This window comes from Tamandua tetradactyla, chromosome 8 (genome assembly GCF_023851605.1).
Source record: "Tamandua tetradactyla isolate mTamTet1 chromosome 8, mTamTet1.pri, whole genome shotgun sequence".
In the NCBI taxonomy this organism is placed as follows: Eukaryota; Metazoa; Chordata; class Mammalia; order Pilosa; family Myrmecophagidae; genus Tamandua; species Tamandua tetradactyla.
Genome location: NC_135334.1, coordinates 11779017 through 11802675, shown reverse-complemented (window position 1 = coordinate 11802675; position 23659 = coordinate 11779017). Strand labels below are relative to the sequence as shown.

The following is a 23659-nucleotide window of genomic DNA, read 5'->3' as shown; positions in this document are numbered from 1 at the left end:
ATTTGATGAAATTCACTTGTGAAGCCAATTGGTCCTGTGCTTTCATTTGTTTGTAGGTTTTTGTTACTAATTCAATCTCTTTATTAGTTAATGGTCTGTTGAGATCTTCTATTTCTTCTTGAGTCAGTGTAAGTAGTATGCGTGTTTCCAAGAATTTTTCATTTCATATAAGTTTTCTAATTTATTGGCATACATTTGTTCCAGGTATCCTCTTAGAATCCTTTTTATTTCTGAGGGGTCAGTGCTAATGTCCCCCTTTTTCATTTTATTTTATTCACTTATGTCCTTTCTCTCATTTTAGAGAGAAACTTTGTAGTTTGTCAGTCAAGCTAAAGATTTGTTGATTTTATTGATCTTTAAAAAGAACCAAATTTTTGTTTTGTTTCTTCTCTCTATTCCATGTCCATTATCTGTGTTTTAATCTTTGTTATTTCCTTCCCTCTGCTAGCTTTGGATTTAGTTTGCTGTTCTTTTTCTAGTTAGTTCCTCATGGTGAACAGTTAGGTCTTTGATTTGAGTACTTCCTTCTTTTTTAATGTAAGCATTTAGGATTAAAAATTTCCCTCTAAGAACTGCCTTCACAAGTTTTGGTATAATGTGTTCTCATTTTCATTTGTCTCAAGATATTTCCTGATTTCCCTTGTGATTTCTTCTTTGACCTATTGATTGTTTAAGAGAGTGTTGTTTACATTCACATATTTGTGAATTTCCCATTTCTCCCTCTTAGTAATTTCTAGAGTCATCCTATTGTAGTTGGAGATGAAACATTGTTCAATTTCAATATTTTTTATTTTATTGATACTTATTTTATTACCTGAGATATGATCTATTCTGAAGAATGATCCATGTGCACAAATGAAGAATGTGTGTTCTGCTACTGTTGGATAAAATATTCTATATATGTCCATTAGGTCTAATTTGACTTAGAGTATTGTTCAAGACTTCTATTTCCTTATTGACTTTCTGTCTAGATTTTCTATCCATTATTGAAAGTGGTGTATTAAAACCTTCAACTATTAATGTAGAACTGTCTATTTCTGCCTTCAAATCTGCCAGTATAAATTTCAAATATCTTGGGCCTATGCTGCTAGGTGCATAGATACCTATAATTGTTATGTGTTCTTGTTGAATTGAATCTTTTATCGTATGTAATGCCTGTCTTTGTCCTGCATAGTTGTTTTTGACTTATAGTATAGCTACTCTAGTTCTCTTTTGGTATATTTTACGTGGTATATTTGATATATTTGCATGGTATATATTTTTCCATCTTTTCACTTTCAACCTACTTTTGTCTTTGAATTTAAGGTATGTCTCTTGTAGACAGCATGTAGCTGTATGCTTTTTTTTTTTTATCCATTCTACCAATCTTTGCCCTTAACTGGAGAATTTAATCCATTTACATTTTAAGTAACTAATGATAATGCAGGACTTTCCTCTGCTTTATACTTTTTTTGGCCCTCAATTCTTCCATTATTGCCTACTTTAATATTTATTTGATTTTGGTGTATTGTACGATTTTGAGTCCCTTCTAATTTCTTTTTGAATATATTTTTAATATATTTTCTTTATGCTTACATGGGTTTAAAATTTAATCCTAATAATGTATCATATTTGATTTGATACTGTGCTGGTTTGTAAGGATTATGTACCCTAATAAAGCCATATTTTAATCATGATCCATTTTGTAAATAATCCCTATTCAGCACTGTAGGCTGGAAATCTGATTAGACAATCTCCACAGAGATGTGACGCACCCATTAGCACTAGAGAAGAATGTGTATCCTGGTATTTTGGGGTGCAATGACCTATATATGTCTGTTAGGTCTAATTCACTTATCAAATTGTTTAAATTATTTATTTCCTTTTTGATCCTCTGTCTGGTTGTTCTGTCTATAGAGGAGAGTGGTATATTGTAGTCTTATGCTATTATTGCTGAAATGTCTGTTGCTCCCTTCAGTTTTGCAAATGTTTCATGTACTTTGGAGCTCCTTGGCTGAGAGCATAAACTCTTATGATTGTTATTTTTTCTTGGTGAATTATCCCTTTTATTAATATATAGTGTCCTTCTTTGTCTCTTATGATGTCTTTACATTTAAAGTCTATTTTGTCTGATATTAGTATAGCTACTGCTTTCCTTTGGTTACAGTTTACATGGAACATTTTTCCCCCCATCCTTTCATTTTCAATCTATTTGTATCCTTATGTCTAAGATAAGTCTCTTGTAAGCAGCATATAGCTGGCTTATATTACTTAATCTATTCTGCCAAATCTGTATCTTTTAATTGATAAGTTTAGTCCATTAACATTCAAATTTATTATTATAAAGGAATTTCTTGAATCCACTATCTTATCTTTTGGATTTTATTTGTCAGATGTATCTATTCTTTTCCATCATTCTCTTTTTATCCATTAAGTTACCCTTACTGGTACATCTCAATTCTTTGCCCTCCTCCAGACCTCCCTCTCCTGTCTTTTTTTCTTTTTTAACTGACAAATCTCCTTGTAGTATTTCTTCTAGGACAATTCTCTTGTTGACAAAGTCTCTCCGCCTTTGTCTTTCTGTGAAAATTTTAACCTCTTCCTCACCTTTGAAAGGCAATTTGACTGGGTACAGAATTCTTGGCTGGAAGTCTTTCTTTTTCAGGATCTTAAATATATCATACCATTGCCTTCTCACCTCCATGGAGCCTGCTAAATACTCTCAACTCAATCTTATGTGGTTTCCCCTTGCATGTAGTAGATTGCTTTTCTCTTGCCACTTTCAGGATTTTCTGCTTTTCTTTAACATTTGAGAGACTGATTAGCATGTGTCTTGGAGTAGGCCTGTTTGGATTTATTCTATTTGGGGTTCATTGGGCTTCTTTGATTTGCATATTTATGTCTTTTATAAGGGTTGGGAGGTTTTCCCCCATTATGTTCTCAACTATTCTTCCTAGCTCTTTTCTCTTCTCTTCTTCTGGGACACCAGTGATTCTTATATTTTTGTGCTCCATGTTGTCCATCATTTCCCCGAGTTCCAATTCAAATTTTTCATCCTTTTTGCCATTTACTCTTTTGTGTGTTCACGGTCATTTATGCTGTCCTCTAGTTTCTTTTTCTTTCTTCTGCCTCTTGAAATCTGCTGTTTGTGTCTCTAGTATATTTTAATTTGGTCTACAGCATCTTTAATCTTTTTGGTCACTGCTATTTTTCTATTTATTCTTTCAAATTCCTCTTTAAGCTCTTCTAGTGTCTTCTTGATTTCCTTTAGTTATTAGCCAATCCACTGAATTTGTTTAGTAGAGTTGTCCGAACGTCATTGATTAGTTGTTTTAAAGTCTGTGTCTGCTAGTATTTTAATTTAATAGGTCGGACTATGTCAGTCTGCATCTTCATATGCTTTGTCATTTTCTGTTGACTTCAAGGCATTTAATTATCTTTAATTATCTTGATAATTGGAAATTGAGTTCCTCAGTTGTCTAAGATTTTGTTTTTGTGGGATGGGGGTGTGCCAGGGCAGTGTGGGTTGGGGCACAGTGGTCGGCACTTGGGAGGGCTAGGTGCAGGGTGGGAGTGCTAGGCTGGTGCCTGGGAGTGTGAGGTGTGGGACACAGGGTAGTGGAGGTGAGGCATCAGTCCACAGGGGCAGGGTACAGCACCAGAGCCACAGAGTCAGGGTGTGATACAGGTGGATTATGGGGTCTGTGCATGTGTGCAGGAGATGTGTGTGCAGGAGGCAGGGGGCAGGTACATGGGAGCGGGGTGTGCATGCACAGGGTGCATGAGTTGTGGGGTTCAGGTCCCAGGGATTAGGCCACAGGGGACCAGGGCATGATTGCACACGCATGTAAGAGTGTTGGATGCTGGTGTGCATGTGCATGTGGGTGGGGGCCAGGGCACGGATGTGTAGATACAGGGCTTTGGAGTGTCTTCGTGTGTGGGCATGGGGTGGCAGTGTGCTGGTGAGTGCGTGTAAGGGACGGGGGGCTTGGTGTGAGTGCAGGTGGGTGTGGTAGGCTTAGATGTGCATGTGAGCATGTGCAGGGGGTGTGGCCAGGACTTGGGTGTGTGGGTATGTGGTGAGCAGGTTGCCAGTGTGCATGTGTGTAGGATAAGTGATGAGTGGGGCATAGGGGGTGGGCATCTGAATGTGGGTTTGCAGGTGTGGGGATGTCAGGGTACCAGTGTGTGCATGTGTTGGTCTCAGGAGTGACCAAGTACTGGTGTCTGGGTTGCTGGGGAGAAGACAGGGTTCCTTGGAGTACTGGGGAGCTGGCCTTGGGAGCATGAGGCATGGTGGGGCAAGGCACAGGCTGTGAGGGGGGCAGCATGGGAGTGTTTGGAACATGGGGGGTGGTGGGGATTTGGGTGTGTTGCGCTCGGGCATGGGTTGCAGGGATGGAGCATGTTCAAGAAGCACAGCTTAGCTTACCTACTCTTGCCCGCCTCCCTGTCCATACACTGCTGAGAGTCCTAGGCCTCCATTTCAAAAGGGCCATGTTAGGCTCTTTGCATTAGCTGGGTGATCTCCAGTACTCTGCATCTCAATTTCTCAACTTTTACACCCAGGGCCTCCCCATGTGGTGTAGAAGACCCTCTCAGGTCATTTGCACCTTGGAACTGCTGACCTGGTTGTTTTTCTGTCACTTTTCTAGCTGTTCCTTGGAGCCTGGATGAACTCTGCTTATCCTGTTCTGCCATTTTCCTGGAACTCTCTTGGTTAGTATATGTATACATTCCTTGAAGGAAGATATATTGAACACATACTATATCCAAATACCAAGCTGGGTGCTTGGCATAAGGATTTATATAGATTTAATCCCTATCTTCATAGGGTTTACTGTTCAATGTGGGAGATAGACAATTGCTGTTCCCCAAAACATTATGTCCAAACTTTAATCCTTTGTACGTGAAAATGTGACCTTATTTGAAAATAGGGTCTTTGTGGATATAAGTAATTAAGATGAGGTCATATAGGATTAGGGTGGCCCAGAACATATGACTGATGTTCTTATTAAACAGGAGAAAATATAACCATGTGAAGATGGAGGTGAAGATTGGAGTTATGCTGCTAAGGAATGCCCAAGATTACTGATAACTACCAGAATCTAAGAATAGGCAAAGAAAAATTCTTCCTTATAGCCTCCATAGAGAGAGCATAGCTCTGCACTTCTAGCTTCAGAATTGTGGGAGAATAAATATCTGTTGTTTTAAGCCACTCGATGTGTGGGATTTTGTTTCGACAAACCTAGGATACAAAAATGTGGCAATGGCTTTGAAATTAGGAATGGGTAGAAGCTGGATGAGTTTTGAGGCTCATTTTTGAAAAAGCCTCAATTACCTTGAAAAGACTGTTCATTGAAATATGGACATTTACAGGTGCATCTGGTGAAATGTTAAAAAGAAGTTATGTAAATGTTCTTGGACACCAGAGGAGAGGCAATCAGAAAACTTGACTGAGTTTTCAGCTATTCCTGGGTGGAAAGCATAACTGTTAAATGATGACTTTGCTTATTTAGCTTAGGAAATTTCTAATCACCATGCTGAAGGTGCAGCTTGGTTTTTCCTTGCTGCTTAGAGTAAAATGCAAGAGAAAAGAGATAAGTGCAGGAATGAATTTATAAGCAAAAAGTAAAATTTGGAAAATTCTCAGGAAATTAGATAGCATGCTCTGGAGATAGGGCTGAGAGTATGGCTTAACAACCATCTACTAAGGAGGTTGGGAACTGACTTATGGATCCACTCAACCATCTCAGCAGAAGTCAGGAATAAAGATAGGGTTATTCAAGAATGATCTGTGGAAAACCCCATTGGTGTGGATCCCCACAACATCCATAGAAGACCAATAATTTTTTTTGAGAATTTCATATCAGAATAAACACTGCCAGCCTGGATTGAAAGGGATAGAGACAGGAGAAAATAAAGGGAGATTGACTCTGAGGGTAGAGCCACTGATCCAGAGGGCAGACAAGGTGGGGCTGCCTCCTTGGGCTGAGAGGGTGGGTTCAGAGAGTGGGGTTGCTACCCTAGCTTTCCCAGGGAACAGAGTCCATACCCACAGAGGATTATTCTCAGGCTTTGAAAGCTAATGGAATTTGCCCTGCTGGGTTGCAAGCTTCCTTTAAATAAGTAATCCCTTGACTCCTAACATTTTCCCCTCTTTGGAATGGGAATGTCTAGCTTATGCCTGTACCACCACTGTATTTCAGAAGCAGATACCTTCTAGCCTACTCTCACAGGACCATGAATGGAGGAGCATTTTACTTAGAGGTCCATATTTGATTTGGAATTTGAGATTTGGGGCTTTTTAAGTTGATTATATTTAGATAATATTTTGAATTTAGAGTTGATGCTGGAATAGGAGATGTTGGGATGTGGTGAATGTATTTTCTATACGGAAAGGACATGAATTTTAGGCAGGCCAGATGGTGGACTGTTGTGGTTAGATTGTGTCTCAAAAAAAAAAAAAAAAAGATATTTACTAGCTCTAACTCACAGTACCTGTGAATGTGACCTTGCTTGTAAGTAAGGTCTTTGAAGGGTCAATTGTTAAGTTAAGATGAGGTCATACTGGGTTAAGTTGGGTCCTCACTAGTATGACTGTTGTACTTATAAGAAGAAAGAAATTTGGACACAGGTAGAAGATTGCTATATGAAGACAGAGTAAGAGATTGAAGTTATGCTGCTACAAGCTATGCAGCACCTGAGGCCATCAGAAGTTGGAAAAGGCAAAGAAGTAATCTTCTCTATTGCCTTCAGAGGGAGCATAGAAGCCTGCTGACACTTTGATTTTAGACATCTAGCCTCTTGAAATGTGAGAGTAAATTTCTGTTTTTTAAGCCATCTGCTTTATTGTAATTTGTTATGGCAACCCTAGAAAATAAATGTAACAATAAATGAAAGAATGATGTAATACATATGTATAACCTTTTCTAAAAATTTAAGGTTATTTATGAAAAGGGATAGAGGCCAAGGATTAACAACACTGAAGCTGTGGTCCACTAACCTTAGAAAGAATGGCCAAGAGAAATTAGGATTCAGTCTCAAAAAGGAAACGTCATTAGTGTCTCAAGTGTCATCACATTCTTAAGAACAGGTCAGGGGAGAATGTGTGCCTTGTTTAAATTTTCAACAAAAAACAGCAAAAGCAAAATGATGGGTGAACAACATGTGGTCTCCTTAGATATTTTCTCTAAAGGCAATGAATCTAAAAATAAACAAATAACCAGAGTCCTCTACAGATTAGACATGGGACTATGAGATGCTCAAGACCACTTGACGAGATGGTCATTGGATCCTTGGCCCACCACTGTGGTGCTCACCTGAGCTGGGGCTGCTCAGCTCAGGAATCTTTTCTTTATCTTTGGCATCACCCACCTGTGTGCAATATACTGCTACTTACATACTGAATGCTAATGCTCTGACCTCATTTCACAGATTCATCTTTTCTTTCTTACAGTGTACATTTCTATCACCTACTCCTTTCCTATGTAGTCCATACTTTACTAGTTCTTGAGCTAAGATAGGGCTTCAACCCCTAGGAAAATCTCTACATGTATTTCTGAGAGCCGGGGGTATCTCCCTGATGTCCCTAGATCCTGCTGCTTCAGGCAAGTAGTACCACCCTTGTCTGGGATCTGCCCCATCTGTGGGTCTGGCATCTCTAGACAGGCACCACTGCTACCCTCAAGCTCCTGAGCCTTAACAGCCAAAGCTGTACAAGCATTTGGGGCAAAGCTGGGGAGAATTTATTTCTCTCCTTTGCTCCATATTTTGTTAGTGGCCCTCACAGCAGACCTGGGTGTGTCCCAATGATTTAGTGAAAGGTTCTTTCCATTTTTGCTTGTAGCTACTACTTCCTAAAGTAGACATAAGTCTTTGGGTTGGGCAAGAATCACAATCACTCCTTCCACCAAAAAGTAAGCCTGGATTACTGTATCAAACTTTTTCATACCAAGGCCTCTGTTCTTTTAGGATATCAGGATATTTCTTGGTCCTTCAGGGAAATAGACTTCAGAAATCTCCCCTCATGAGCACGCCAGTCATATTGGAGCCCCTGAGACACATTCACATCATATATCCAATGGTTATTGGCAGCTGTTAGTTGACTGATCCTATTTACTCTGTAGGAAACTCTCACCATCATCCTCCATGTAATTTTTATTTCCTTTTCTACACATATTCATCTCCTGCCCCCCATTATTTTCCCTATTTGGAGTCAAGGCAGAGATGCTGAAACATACAGAATGACCTAGGTTGGGGTGATTATGTAGAAAATCAAAATATGTCTCTGGTGTTTGATGCACATACATTTTATTGAGAAATGGAAAGGAGAAACAGTGTGGAGTAGGGAAAAGGGAAGGAGATGAATGGGTCCACCTGTTCACCATGGAAGGAATTGGCTAAAGAGTTCTGTCATCTCAAAGTAATCATAGCAGGAGAGCATCCCCAGGATGCTGCCAACCTCCCCCCACTTTCCAATACTCAGAGCTATCAGGAACTTTATCTTGGGAAAGCAGCAGGACCTTGAGAAACACAGTAGAGGGAGCTAAAGACTGTTGTAAAACTCACTGCAGTAGTCTTTATCTTGGCAGCATTTGGTATTTGCAATAATGCCCTTCTTATGAAAGCCAATAGGCTTGCAATTCTTCTGACACCTCAGAATGGAAATTTCTTCATTTTCTAGAGACAGAGAGGAGTTAAAAGGTTAGCTCATACCCTGGTGCTATAGAGTTTCTTCTTTTACAAAGCCTTCCCTTAGTCACTTCACTCTCTCCCAAGAAAAATGGATCTCTAAGATCTGTGTAGTTAGTTCCTGTCCTCCCATGGGTCTTGTCCCCAAGACTGGCTTCTTCCATCCCTTCTTGCCCACTAATTTTACCAAGCTCATTCATTCGATATTGGGAATGGATGGTGTGATGGTTAGTTTTATGTGCTAACTTGGCTAGGCTACAGTACCTGTATTCATTAAAACACTAATCTGGGTGTTATTGTGAAGGAATTTTGTAGATATGATTAATATCTACAGTCAGTTGACTTTAAGTAAGGGAGATTGTCCTCTGTAATCTGGGTGAGTCTCATATAATCAGTGAAAAGTCTTATGAGTAAATTTGAGGTTTCCCTGAGGAAGAAGAAGTTCTCCAAATTACAGAGATGCTCTCTCCCTTACAGATTTTGGACTTGCCAGCCTCCACAAAGAGAGAAATAAATCACTCAATATATATATATTTCATGCTGGTGCTGTTTTTCTGGAGAACAATGACTGATGCAGATGGTAACATCCTCAAACACTCTGCAGTCCCAGGATGCTCCAACTCCAGTTCCTAAATACCATGGCTTTCTTCCTCCAGTATTGCCAGCCTCACGCAGGACTCATTGCCTTTCAGGATGCAGGTTCCTTTTCCACAGAAGCAAAAGTTGTTCTGATAAAATGCACAGACTCTGCATACTGTGGCCACAGACCCTAAAAGAGAGTCCACGGAGGAGGCGAGGTAAGCAGGTGGCTCAGACCCCAGGATCTCCTTCATAAATGCACTTAGGTTGCTCTGGGCTGGGAGTCAATGGTGGTATTTTTTAGTACTGAGGTGGGCAGCAGGAGGCAAGCTAGGGATGGGATAATCTGGTGTGGAAGGGGAGACTCATCTTTCCTGGAGGAGTTTGGGGGAAATTATGACAGCCCTGTTGACCACAGAGGCAATGTGGGGGTCTGGAAGGAACTTAGTGGTTTTGTGCTTGGATGTGTGTGGAAGTTAGGTAATCCTTTCTCAGATTTCTTGTTACATAGTAGGACGAGTGACTTAGGTGTCTTCCATACCTTTCAGTTTGGAAGACACCAAATCAGTCCCATTCTCTCTGTTAAATAAGGAAGGCATTATTTAGCCAGAGAAAAGGGCAGCCCCTTGTTTACACTCCACAACTGGCTCCCACTTCACATTTTTACAATTTTGAAACAAGAATACTCATGGAATAACCTCTTTGTTAAAGCTTCTGTGATTGGTGACTTACAGAAGAGAAGCAAGAATAACACAGAGATCTCCCAAATACCCTTTTACCCAGATCCCACATTTTGCCTATTTATCTTTTGCCCACGCTCTTTCTCTCTCCACACAAGCGTGCACACACACACACACACACACACACACACACACAGGCATGTTATTTATTACCATCCTGAATTATTTTGGTATTCAAATTAACTCAGACTTGGCCCATTGGAGCCTCTTTTTGCTGGCCCCTGTGTCCTTGTGATATGCCCTAGCATTTTTTTGTGACAATTTGTTTTTTGTTTATGTCTTCCCATTATAGTATAAGCTCCATGAAAACAAGGTTTTTGATATAATGCTTTTCAACCATTATATTGCTAAAGTTCAAAACGTTCACTAGCACAGTGTCTTGGCACAGGTGAGGGTAAACAGGCACTCTCGTAGATTGTCTATGGGATACCTTTTTAAAAAAGACTTTGATGATGTTTATAAATATTTTTAATACTTATATTTGACCCTATAATTTTTAAAGAATTTATCCTATAATCATACTCATATATATCCACAAAGATTTATGTGCATGGATATTAATTAGAGGTTTGTTTTTAGAAAATATGGAAGTATGTAGCTAGTAAAATAAATTATGGTATATTGATATCATAGAATAGTATGCAATTGTAAAAATAATGTGGCATGTATTTATGTGCAAATGTGGAGCAGTATCTAAGATACATTTTAAGAGAACAGTAGGCATAATGTAATACCATTTGTATAAAAAGTGGGGCTGCATAAATCTATGTGTTTATACATGTGTAGAATATATTTGGAAGGATATGCAAAAATCTTGAACCACTGCTAGCTTTTAGAAATGGTGCTGGGGGTTTGGAATGAAAGGGAGATTTTCTTTTTACTATATACAATTTTATATAGTTTGATTTTTATTTTAACAAGTGCATGCATTATATATCTGATTTATTTAAAAGTAAATTTGTAAAAAAACTAATAAAAAAAGCTATATGCAGAAGTTATTTATCATAACATTTCTTCTAGCAGTAAACATTTTGAAATGAACTAAATGTCCAACAACAGTGGAAATGTTAAATCAATGTTGACACAGCTAGTTAATGAAATACTAGGTAATTTTAAATAATAATTACTCTATTTTTTGAAAGCCCAGGAAAAATGACATAGAAATCAGCCTTCTTTTTTTTTAAATTTTTTTATTAATTTTTTTAATACAAAAAATCACCAAATAAGCACAAACATTCCTATTTTGATCATCCTGTTCTACATATATAATCAGTAATTCACAATATCATCACGTAGTTGCATATTCATCATCATGATCATTTCTTAGAACATTTGCATCAATTCAGAAAAAGAAATAAAAAGACAAACAGAAGTAGAAATAAAATGAAAACAGAAAAAAAAATTATACATACCATACCCCTTTCCCCTCCCTTTCATTGAACACTAGCATTTCAGACTAAATTTATTTTAATATTTTCCCCCCTATTATTTATTTTTATTCCATATGTTCTACTCATCTGTTAACGAGGTAGATAAAAGGAGCATCAGACACCAGGTTTTCACAATCACACAGTCACATTGTGAAAGATATATCATTACACAATCATCTTCAAGAAACATGGCTACTGGAACACAGCTCTACATTTTCAGGCAGTTCCCTCCAGCCTCTCCATTACATCTTAGATAACAAGGTGATATCTACTTAATGCATAAGAATAACCTCTCAACTCTGTTTAGAATCCCTCAGCCACTGAAACTTTGTCTCATTTCACTTTTCCCCTTTTTCGTCGAGAAGGTTTCCTCAATCCCTTGATGCTGAGTCCCAGCTCATTGTAGGATTTCTGTCCCACGTTGCCAGGAAGGTCCACACCCCTGGAGTCATGTCCCACGTAGAGAGGGGGGAGGGTGATGAGTTTTCTTGTTGTGTTGGCTGGAGAGAGAAGCCACATCTGAGCAACAAAAGAGGTTCTCTTGGGGGTGACTCTTAGGCCTAATTTTAAGTAGGCTTAGCCTTACTTAGGCTTAACCCTTGTGGGGTTAAGTTTCATATGAACAAACCCCAAGAGTGGGGGCTCAGCCTATAGCTTTGGTTGTCCACACTGCTTGTGAGAATATCAAGAATTCAACTTGGGGATGTTGAATTTTCCCCCGTTCTCACCATTCCCAGAGGAGGGTCTCCCGAATTCACAGTAAGGCAGAGCATGGCTATCTCCACCATGCCGCTGGCTGCAAGGCTGCCAGTCAGTCTACCTGCCCGACGGTCCAAAATGTCCCAAATCCGCCGAAAGAGAAATGCTGCAATGTGTCGAAATCAGCCTTTTGTAGTTGTTAGTGGGGACCAATTCATGTGACTCCTCAACTAGTTGAAGGAAACTTGTTTCTAAACCTTCTGGACTAGAACGGCAGAGACCAAAATGATTGAAATAGAAACAATCAGAAGAAGCAGAATTCAGTGGGGGTAAAGATAAAAGGGAAAGAGAAATATGGAAGTAGAAACAGTAAAGAAAATAAATGGAGATGGGGAGGGAGACAGGAAAGAGATAGAGATAGAAGGAGGTGGGTGTAGAAAGAGCAGAACCTGGAGGAGAGGCAGTCAAAGGTTATGGTTAAAATCTTAGCCTCTAATGACAGGAGATACCTGGGCTCCAACTCTGATTCCATTAACTATTTGAAAAATGGCATATAATCTTTGACCATTCGTCATCTCACCTGCGAATTTCATATGATTGTGGTAAACATTTGTTGATTCTACAAATAGCAAGTGCTTATTATATCCCAGGTGCTGGGCATTCAGCAGTGAAAAATAAAGAACAATGAACAATCCCCAAATAAAATAAAACCCTTGCCTTATCTTCATGGAGTTTATAGCATAATGGGAAGAGACAGACAATAAACAATAATTGATAACTACTTTGAAGAAAAATAAACCAGAGAGGAAGAATAGGGAATGCTGGAGAAAAGAATAGGGAGTTGTAATTTTTAAATTAAACATCCTGGAAATGTGGTCTTTAAGCAAAGACTAGAAGGAGGGAAAGGCACAAGCCATTAGGAGTTCTGGGCAAAGGACAGCTACTCGTAATGTATAGTGCCTCAATAAATAGGAGCATGAACAAAGTGATAGATGGATCAAAGTACAAGACGACAGCTTAAGGGTAAATCTCAGCTCTTCGGTAGATGCTTGGCTTCAGAACTGGGGATAACTTGATTAGGGGCTAGGCAGAGACCTCACATTGTATTAACAAGTGGGAGATAGTTTGCCTGGGAATCTGAGAAGACAAGTTAGAGAGTGTTGAATAGAGTTATTCACTACAATTAATCAATTTTGAGGACTATTTCAGCATATTTTTATCTCTGGGAGTTGTGAACAAGGGATCTTGTAACTAAAAGATAGGAGCTGTTTGCCTACCTGGGTTGGGAAGAACAGAAAGAGAAACACAAAGTAAAGGACACTTCTCTGTGGTGAAGCAAGCCTGCCTTTTTGTGATATAATGCCATTTTGTGCTGTGATGTTATTCTAAGGGTTTGTGAGGGGCCAAGAGGCTTCTGACCTCGGCTCTCTTTGGTGCTAACAAGGGAAGTAAAGAAATAATTCACTGCTGATTCTTAGCTCTCTTACTCCTCCAAAAACTTAAAAATAAGGAAAGACATAGAAGAGTCTAGTATAGTTACTGGTTTGCATGCCTACCATCTCTTTTTACCTATAAGAGAAGAAACTCCAAAAGCGGAGACAAATCCGTCCCTTTGCTTTGTTGGAAGTTATTGCTTCTCTTGATTTTCTCTCTGAATTGTTTATGGCTAGTATATAGGAACACAATTTTTTTTTTTTGTGGGATGTTCTTGTACTTTGTCACTTTGCTGAATTCATTTATTAGCTCTAATAGTTTTCTGATGCATTCCTTTGGGTTTTCTATATATATATGATCATGCTGTCTGCAATTGTTCTTGTAATTTAGGCCCCCTAAAGTTCAGAGTCTTATTCTAGTTTTTCATTTCAGGTTAGCCCTTCCAAAGGTGAGGAGTAGTTTTAGAGCTATATAGAGTAACTTTTCATTTAGTAGATCTTGTCAAGATGAAAGAACCTTTCCAAAAGGATAATCCATAAGAAATGTTCACAGTTTCTCTTCATACCTTACTGGCTATTCACTGCCAGACACTATGTGAGCACTGGGAAGCTACAGAGGGGTAATATCTTTTCCCTACCTTCTGTTAGGCTATACTCTAGTTAGGAAGACTGACACAAACAACTTAATTACAATGCATTGCGTGTAGGGAGAAAGGGAAGAATGGGTTCCCATAGAAGCACAGATCAAGGACACATCTCACAAGAAGATACATAGGAGGTAATGTTTCAGCAAAATGTAGGAAGATGACAGAGGTAGCAGAGAGGAAAGGGGGAAGCTGAGAAGACAGTTCAGAAAAAACATTCTGAAAGATCAAAGACATGGAGCTGAGAAAGGTGTATTCTGAACAAGGAGTTCAGAATTACTAACGGTAAAGTGAAAAAGAGGAAAGAGTAAGAGAGAAGTCTGAAGAGGAAGTAGGCACAGGCCACGGGGTACTTTGTAGGCCAAATTATTGGAGCCCTATAAGTAGATTGGGAAAGGACATAGTGTACTTACAAAATGTTTAGTAGGTAATCTTGATAATTGGATAAAGCAGTGCCAGAGCTAATTCTTAGATTTTGGTCTGAAGTGCTTGGTCTCATTTAGACTGTGAATTTAGGGAAAAGATAATATTTTGCATGGAGGGACGATGAGTGCTTTTTCCAACAATGATAAAGCTGATGAGAAAGAGGAAAATCCAGGCGGTGATGTTAACAGGAAGATGGATAGAGAGGCCTGAGGATTGAGAAAGTTGTCAGGACTATACACAAAAGACTTGAGACCATCAGAACATGCAGTAGATAGTTACATGTACACTAAGAGTATTGGATAGCTACTCTATGAGAGTTAATGTTATTTTTCAATCAACCATGTGAGAGAAGTTGTAACTTGAGTGAGAAACACCAGGAAATGCCAGTAATTATGAAGTGGGTAAAGAAGACCCAGGTAGAGACTGAGAAATTAATAGCAGAGATGTAGGAGGAAAATCAGGAAGAGGTAGTGTCATAGTTTCCAAGGGAGTTAAAGTTACAAGAACCATTGCAGACTGTATGATCTTATATATAGAAAACCCGAAGGAATCCATAAGAAAACTATTAGAGCTAATAAATGAATTCAGCAAAGGAGCAAAGTACAAGAGCATCCCACACACAAAAAATTGTGTTCCTATATCCTAGCCATAAACAATTCGAGGAGGAAGTTAAGAGAACAATTTCATTCACAATACCATCTTAAAGAATAAAATATCTAAGAATAAATTCAACTGAAAATACAAAAGATTTGTATACTGAAAGCTATATGACACTGCTGAATAAAATTAAAGACCATAAATAAATGGCAAGACATCCTGTGCTCATGGGTTAGAACCATTAACATTGTAAATATTTCAAAATTACCCAAAGTAATATAGAAATTTAATGTGCTCCTGACTAAAATTTTAGCAGCCTTTTTTTTTTCAGAAATGGAAAAACTGATCCTCAAATTTAAATGGAACTGCAAGGGACCCCCAAATAGCCAAAAGAATCTTGAAAAAAGAAGAACAGGGTGTGAGGACTCACACATCCCAATGACAAGTTGTATTGCAAAGTGACAATAATCAAGAGTATAAATCAGTGGAACAGATTTGAAAGTTCAGAAATAGACCCACATATCTTCTGACAGGGTGTTAAAGATATACAGTGGGGGAAAGAATATTCTATTCCAGATAGTGCTAGGAGAACTGGATATCCACAGACAGAAAATGAAATTAGAGCTCTACCTTATACCATGTTATAAAAATCAACTCAAAATAAGTCAAGGGCCTTAATATAAAAGCTAAACCTACAAAACTCTTAGAAGATAACAAAGGGGTAAATCTTCATGATCTGGGATCCAGCAATGGATTCTTAGATATGACATCAAAAGCATGACCAACAAAAAAACAATAAAGTTGATTTCATCAAAATTAAAAACTTTCGTGCATCAAAGGAAATTATCAAGAAAGTGAAAAAAAAAACAACCTCCACAATGGAAGGAAATAGTTTCAAACCATATATCAGATAAAGGTTTAATATTCAGAATATATAAAGAACTCCTATAATTCAAAAACAATAAGACAGGCAACCCAATTTAAAAATGGGTAAAAGTCTTAAGTAGACATTTCCCCAAAGATTATATACAGATGGCCAATAAACACATGAAAAGATGTTCAATGTCATTAGCTATTAGGGAAATACAAATTAAAACTATAATGAGATACTACTTCACACTCACAACGATGGTGTTATATTAAAAGAACAGAAAAAAAGTGTTGGAAGGGACGCAGAAAAATTGGGACTTCTGTGCATTGGTGGGGGGAATGTAAAATGGTGCATCCACTGTGGAAAGCAATATGGCAATTTATCAAAAAGCTAAATATAGAGTTAACACTTGACCCAGCAATCTACTTGTATATACCCAGGGTTGCAAAAAGACACTTGTGCACCAATGTTTATAGTATCATTATTCACAATAAGCAGAAGCTGGAAACAACCCAAATATCCATTAACAAAGAATGGATAAACAAAATCTGGTACACACACACACAATGGAATATTATTTAGCCATAAGAAAGAATGAAGTCATGAGACATGCTGCAGCATGGAAGAACCATAAAAATATTATGGTCAGTGAAACAAGCAAGACACATAAGAACAAAAATTGTGTGGTATCACATAGAGGTGATGACTAGAAATAGCAAATTTGCAGAGGTAGAATACAGACTAGAGATTACTGGGGTAAGGGAGTTGCAGGAAGAAGGAAAAGGGGAGTGTTTGTTAAAAAAAAATAAATTAAAAAGGAAAGAATTTCAAGAACCAGAGAAGGAATCCTACCAATCCAGAAAGATAAGGAGAGATGTGCATCTATGAATCTGGTGATTGGAGGTTCAAAGTCACCTTGACCAGAAGCAGAAGTGTAGCCAGAAAGTAGATTCCAGTGGATGGCAGAGTGAGAGGAAAGTGAAAAAGTTTTATTTTCTATCCCTTTTTATTTGTATCTTTTTCTTGTTTAATTTTACTACTGTTTTTCTCTTCATCTCTTTCTTTATTTTCTCATCTTTCTTTTTTTCTTAATCTGGTCATGATGTGAAAATGATTAATATTATTAATATTTGTTTTATTTATTGAATACATTTTACCTTCCCCATTAACAATATAAAAAACAGGGAGATGGGACATTTAATATTTCTTTAGTTCAAAAAAACCCACTAGTGGTCTATTAAGACTTTTGAATGTGATTTTTTAAAAATTATATAACATATATACAAAGCAAAGAAAGAAAAATGCAACAGTTTTCAAAGCACTCTTCAACAGGTAGTTACAGGACAGTTTCCAGAATTTTTCATGGGCCACCATACCATCACCTCAGATTTTTCCCTTTAGCTGCTCCAGAACATAGGAGGAATAAATATTTCTTTATCTTCACAATTGACTTTTTTTCCCTTCTTGTGAAAAATAACATGTATACAAGAAAACAACAACCTCAAAGCACAGCACAATAATTAATTGTAGAACAGATCTCAGAGTTTGGTGTGGGTGACAGTTGAACAATTTCAGGTTTCTACTTCTAGCTACTTTAAGATACTGGAGACTAAAAGAAATATCAATTTAATGATTCAGAAATCATATTCGTTTGTTAAACCCTACCTTCTCTGTATAAGTCCACAATCAACTTTGATCTTTCTATCCTGTTCTTTAGGGGTATTTGGGCTATGACCATTCTAACTTTTTCTTGTTGGAAATGGGGAAATAGAACTAGCTGATGCTCTGGAGAGGCTAGGCCCTGTAGTCTAGGGATCTAGATGGTCCAGGGACCCAATTGGAGGTTGTAGGTTTCTGGAAAGTTACTCTAGTGCGTGGAACCTTTGTAGAATCATATATATTGCTTTAGGTGTTCTTTAGAACTGTCTGGAATGGTTTTGGTTGGGGTTTGGCAAGTTATGATAGGTAGCAATGTCTACCTGAAGCTTGCACAAGAGTGATCTTCAGAGTAGCTTCTCTACTCTATTTGTACTCTCACAGCCACTGATACTTTATTAGTTACACTTCTTTCCCCACTTTTGGTCAGGATGGAATTGTTGATCCCATGGTGCCAGGGCCAGACTCATTCCTGGGAGTCATCTCCCATGCCACCAGGGAGACTTTCACCCCTGGACGTCATGTCCCAGGTAGGGAGGAGGGCAATGATTTCACTTGCAGAATTGGCTTACATAGAGTGAGGCCACATCTGAACAACAGAAGAGGTCCTCCAGAAGTAACTCTTAGGCATTCCTATAAGCAATCTAAGCTTCTCCACTACATGCATAAGCTTCACAAGAGTAAGCCTCAAGATCAAGGGCTTGGCCTATTGATTTGGGTGTCCGTAATGTTTGACACAGTATCAGGAGTTTCCCCGGTGTTAAAGTTTAATAGCTCCATATTCTTCTACCATCCCTCAAGGACTTTACCAATACTTTTTGATTATCTGCTTAGTATATTCTAGGATGTATCCAAGCATTACATTAAGCTATACAGGATTAAAGGCCCTCATTCTTATTTTGGACTTCCTGTGTTTTGATTATTCAAATGAACTATCCAGGCAGGTTGAGTTAGATTATGTGCTACAGAAAATTTAGGTTCTGGACAAGATAAACGTTTCTTCCTTTGGTCTCAAAAAGTAGGTTAAGTTCTAAAATTTAGAAAATGTCTTCCTTACCCTGCATTCTGAATTGCCTTAATCCCAACCCGATTGGCTTCATTTTTATCTCTAAATATCAGGTTGTGCACATGTAAAACAGCCTTTAAAAATCCAGAAATAATTATTGAATGTGATTGTAAGTTACTTTAAATAATTGGTATTTGTTGAAAAAAATTATTATCTTTGCTCTTGTCCCTCCAAATACTAAGCCTACATGCATTTTTTCATATGTGAGAAGGCATGAAGAAGAAGGTAGGGTGGGTGGTGGTGTGCTAGTTTAGGTAGACACCTTGGCATTGAAAGCTATACTGAATGTCTTCCACCACAAGCACAAAGAACAGCCATCAGCAGAGCCACCCTTCCAAGTCTGTACCAACCTGGATCAAGTTGGAGATGGCCCTACGTGTGAGATCCAAAACATGGCCAAGTGTGTGGAGGATGAACCAATAAGTGGCCTTTGCTTTTTATTAAAATTTATTATCTTGGCACAAAGACAAAAAGAATAAAATACCTGCTTTAATCTCCTAGTCTGCTTAAGCAGATACCCAAGAAATAGTTTGTCTTGAAAAATGGGAATTTATTTGCTCATGGTTTTGAGGTTGGGAAAACATCCAAATCTTGGCATCATCAAGGCAATGCTTTCTTCCCTAAGACCAGCTGCTGGTGATCCTTGACTCCTCTGCCACATGGTAAGAGACATGGTGACATCTGTTGGTCTCTCTGCCTTCTCTTCTGGGTTTTGTTGATTTTAGCTTTCTCTATCTTTGTCTGAATGTCATTCTCTTATAGAAGTCTCCAGTTAAATGATTAAGATCCACCCTGACTGAGGTGGTTTACAGCTTAACAAAAGGCCCTATTTATGATGAATTCACATCCACAAGAATGGATTAAATTTAAGAACATGTTCTCTGGGGTATATACAACTCTAAACCACCACAACACCCTTAATTACACCATACAAACATAACTATTGTTAATATTTTGGTATAAAAGCAAGATTTCCCCAAATATTGATGCACAAAAACACTTATAGGTATTTTTATGCGAAATTTATTCCATACTGTATAGCATGTGATTTTGAATGGTAACTCTTCACTAGATGACCAGGAGTCTGAGAACAGGTGCCATTGTAGGCCTGGGCTTTCTTCTGAAGCTCTGTTGAGTTGAGGCAGCAGACTTTCCTAGCTCCTTGAATGCCACCAGATAATTTCCTGTTCAGAGTAGCTTGGGAGAGTGAGGCACCTCAAGTTCTGCTTCCAGCCTGCTTCAGCCCTCACCTCCCATGTATTTCCAATACCTGCGGCTTGTCTATCATCCTCAGACAGCTGCAGGCCCTGCAGCTCAGCTTTCTAGGACTTTGGACTTGGACTGACTTTGGAGGAAGCAGGCCTGTATAACACAAGGTGGTTTTTCTCTTATTGCACTCAGAGAAGTTAGAGCGAGTTTCCTCACCTCTTCCAGATAAAAGGAAGGGATAATTAAGGCTTTTTTTCCCCCAGAAGGAATACACAGGGCAAACCCAGGGTCTCTCCAAGATCCTTGGGCAGTGACCCCAAGGAAGGAAACTGGAGGAAAGGACTGTGAGAAGCTGTTGGGGAGGTGGCTCATGAGTACTTCTAGTGTTCCCCAAGGCAGAGCAGGAAGGCTGTGCATTGGTGTCAGCTGAGATAATGAGTCCATCAGAGCCTAGATACTTCAAGGCCCTTGCTGCTTCTCCCTCCAGGGAACATTTCTGAGCCATCTTGTCCTAGTGTTCTGCCCCAGCTCCTTCCCAACCATACTTTCATATGCCACATGGACAGAATCTTGGCTGTAGCAGAGCAAGGACAGAGAATAGGACAAACTGTTCCCATGTTGCCAGGATGAGGATACTGTGAGTGGGATATGACTGCGTGGGAGGGAGCTGGCAAGAGAAGTTTGGGGGCTGAAATCAGGGGCTGACCCACCTTCCTGAAGCTGTTCCCTTAGAATCCAGGCTGGGCTGATTTGAATCTTGTTGTGGCCAGGTGCTGTGTAAAAGGATGCTATTTCCACTGGCGGAATTTGGGAGTGGATAAGGAGCTTCTGGCTGGGACTGTCAGTTCGTCTCCCTGTGTAGCAGCATTCTCTGACCTACTGCTGCTCAGAGAGTGAAGTCACCATGTGGCCCTGGGCTCAGATAGTGTCAGCTCAAAGTAGAACACATGTGAGATGAAAGAGTGAGATGTGGCAGAGCTGGCCTTCCCTTGGGATATGCAAAATAGCCTTTGCATTCTGTAATGGGAGGGGAAAAAGAAGTATATTTGAGCGTATGTGTGTGTGTCAGGGGTGGGGTGCAAGTGTGTGTTTACAACAAGGGTAGGGCTTTGTAACTTACAAGGAAGTTGGGGTATAGTCACCACATTCAGTCTATCTCCTTCTCAAACTCAATTTTTTCTGGGGCCTGTCTTGGCTGGGCACAAGGCTAACAGTGACAAGACAAATAGGAATAGTACAGGTATGGTGATGCAAATGGATACTGTCCACTAGTGCACATAGCAGCATTATCCACAATAGCCCAAAGGTGGAACAGCCCAAGTATCCATCAATGGGTGAACAGAGAGGCAAATTATGTTATATAAACCTAATGGAAAAATTATTCAGCTGTAAAAAGGAATAAAATTCTAATGCAGGCTACAACATGGATGAACTAAAAACTTTAAGTTAAGTGAAATAAGCCAGACACAAACACACAAATATTGTATGATTCCACTTATATGAAGTATCTAGAATAAGCAAATACTTGGATTAGCAGCTAGCAGGGACTGGAAAGAGGGAGAACATGGAATTATTGCTTAATGGGTACAGAGTCTCTGTTTAAGATGAGGAAAATATTTTGTTAATGGATGGTGGTGATGGCAGCACCACTGTAAATATAAATGTAGTTAATACCACTGAATTATCCACTTAAAAATAGTTAAAGTGGAAAATTTTATGGAACAAAAAAGAATACAAATAAAAAAAAGAAAAGAAAAGAATACAAGTACATACTGAACACTTACAAGGCATTATTTACTTAATACTGGCAAAACTCCAGCTGGCAGTTTCTACTGTTGTCTTCATTTGCCAGATGGGGCAACAGATGCTTTGGAAGAGGCCAGGACCACTGGCCAAGATATGCTGGGGTCAGGATTTACATCCAGATCTGATTGATTGCAGAGCTTGTGCCTTTAGCCACCATGCTCCACTCTGGACTCCAGCCTGGACTTACTCCCAGAGTGAGTTGGGATTGGAGTGGGCCCAGAAGCTTGGGGCTGGTCTGTTCAAGGAAAGGCTGCAGGCCCCCAGTTTGGAAAACTATAGGGGAGGAAACTGAAGGTCCCTGCTCACTTTGAGAGTTTTTGAGGCTAGGATAACACTATGTATATCACAAACCTTAAGGCTTCCTCTGGTCCAGCGCATGGACATCCCAAGCCTTTCTTTGAGTAGCCTGGAGTGATCCATGGTTTGGCATTCAAGGCCCATCACCATCCAGTCTGGCTGGATCCATCTAAATGCATTTCATGCCATAGATTGAGGGAGAGACATAGGATGAAGGTGCTCAGAATGCTCTGGAGTGTGGGGCAAGAGTGGTGAAAAGGAGATCAATCAAGGGTCTGGGGTGCTATTCTGGGTTTGGAGGTGAGGAGGACCTATCTGGGGAAGGTAGCAGTGTGTTCAAGTAGGAAAGAAGAAAAAGGAACTGAAGGGAATTGTGAGGAAAATATAGAAAATTTTGTAACAGATGAGGTATAGGGGAAGAGAGAGAGAAAGGAGCAATAAATGGTCCACCTTTGTATGCCAGAATAAGATGGAATAGAACAAAAATGATGAAGCAATACAAATCTTGGCTTGCATATTTGGAGGGTTCATACTCTGCTAGACACTATTCTTAGCACCTTGCATTACATTCCCAACTATTTTCATTGTACTCTCTTGGCAAATGGAATTACTGATGCTTAGAGGAGGTTATGCAGATTTCAGGGGAAGGTAGCAGAAAGAAAATGGACCTGTAGAAGGTGGTTTTCAGTGGGGGAGATGATGATGAATCCATTTTGGGCATGATTGAAGGAATAGAGGAGAAATCCTATAAATATGTGACATTCTCTTTAAGGTCTTGGGACCTGATTTAGGAACTTTTTTCTTCTCCCTAGAAGGCTGGGCCTGAGTTGTCCTCTCCTGGCAGTTCTAACCAAGAGGGTGTGATATCCTGGCAGCCCAGGGAGAGAGGGTTCTAAGGAGGAGGCAGTGCCCAAGCAGACAGATGCTGTGGAGGGCTCTGGACATGTGGACAGAGAGACCACCATTAACTTTAGCCACCTGGAGCCACTGACGAACTTGCCTAGAGTAATTTCAATGGCATGGATGGGTGGCAGCTTGATTGGAGCAGGCTGAATGCAGATAAAATGAGAGATCAGTGAGAACATAGAGAACATTTTTCATAAACTTTGCTGTGAAAGGGGAAAGAGAAATGGGGTAGTTGAAGAGAGCAAGGACGAATGTAAATTCACAGCATCTCCTCCATCATTAGTACCTGTATCTCCACCACCACTGTCATCATTGCCAATGTACCATTCAATTTCACTGCAACGGGCAGGGAGATGGCTGAAAAGTTCTCCAGAGATATGAGAGGAAGGCACAAGAGGAAGGAGGAACACCCACACTGCTCCCTTTTGGCAAAGGTATGCTGAACCCTGGGAGACAGAAACCCACAAAGTCCCATATTGGCAGACTGACCTGAAACCAAGTGAATGGACGGATGGTGGGGGTGGAGGAAGTCATATCCCAAAGAACTAGACATCTCAGCAAAGCCCTGTTTAGATGAGGGACCCCAAGCCTCCAACTCCTGGTTGGATTGTATCCCCCACTACACAG

The 23659-nt window shown here is 39.4% G+C and overlaps 1 protein-coding gene across 5 annotated transcripts in view; it reads left to right on the top strand.

Moving 5' to 3' along the window:
• CHEK1 (checkpoint kinase 1) overlaps window positions 1-23659 on the top strand; it is a 161558-nt gene that overhangs the window by 128039 nt on the left and 9860 nt on the right. For 2 of the 5 annotated variants that reach the window (XR_013156482.1, XR_013156487.1), the window contains exons 19-21: window positions 4635-4698; window positions 9151-9470; window positions 23316-23466. The gene's annotated coding sequence lies outside the window, so the exon portion shown is untranslated. The remainder of the gene's footprint in view (window positions 1-4634; window positions 4699-9150; window positions 9471-23315; window positions 23467-23659) is intronic. The other 3 variants (XR_013156484.1, XR_013156485.1, XR_013156483.1) reach the window with 3 other exon arrangements.